The 650-nt window shown below is 76.0% G+C and overlaps 1 protein-coding gene across 1 annotated transcript in view; it reads right to left on the reverse strand.

Moving 5' to 3' along the window:
• The window catches only part of CTCF (CCCTC-binding factor (zinc finger protein)), a 28960-nt gene extending 28578 nt beyond the window's left edge, over positions 1 to 382 (reverse strand). Inside the window, exon 1 of the mRNA XM_015407096.1 lies at positions 335 to 382. The gene's annotated coding sequence lies outside the window, so the exon portion shown is untranslated. The remainder of the gene's footprint in view (positions 1 to 334) is intronic.
• Positions 383 to 650: the final 268 nt, after the last annotated feature.

A 650-nucleotide genomic window follows, 5' to 3' on the forward strand; every position in this document is an offset into this window, starting at 1 on the left:
GGCAGAGACGCCTCGGGAGTCCCTGACAGGCCCGGCGGTGGCGGCGAGGGAGGGCGGCGGGCCAAGGCCTCGGCTCAGCCCCCTCCTCCTCCGCCGCCGCCGCCGCCTCGGCTGAGTGTCTCCCTGGCGGCCAGGCCCGGTTCCGTCAGCGGCGCTGCGCTGTGAGGCCGATGGGCGGCAGTACCAGGCCGGCATCAGGGCGATGGGGACGGTAGAGGGAGACAAAGCCCCGCTCCCCATCGGCGGCGGCGGCGCCGCGGCGGGTCCCAGCCCGAGCCCCATCGTGACACCTAGAGGCCGGAGAAAGCGACTGCAAACCCCCCGCGCCGCTTACCTGCCCCGGAGGCGCCTCCTGGCCGCCCCTGCTGCCCCGGGCCCCGCCCCTTCCAGGCCCTGCGGAGCTCCTGCTGCCGCTGCCCCCGCCGCTAGCGGCCGCCGCCAGCGCCCAGCACCAGCTCGCGGTTTAATCGCTCCCACAGCCGCCTCGGACACAAAATGGCGGACGGCGGGGACAGTGCGCCTGCGCCAGCCCGGCAGCCGCGGACCGCCGGAGCCGAAGCGGAGGGAGGAGGGCGAGGGAAGGGGAGAGAAGCCGCCGCGCGGGGCACCATGGGAGGAGCCGCTGGGCGCCAACTTCAAATGGCGGCCGG

This window comes from Gekko japonicus, unplaced genomic scaffold (genome assembly GCF_001447785.1).
Source record: "Gekko japonicus isolate JY-2015 unplaced genomic scaffold, Gekko_japonicus_V1.1 scaffold2778, whole genome shotgun sequence".
Lineage (NCBI taxonomy): Eukaryota > Metazoa > Chordata > Lepidosauria > Squamata > Gekkonidae > Gekko > Gekko japonicus.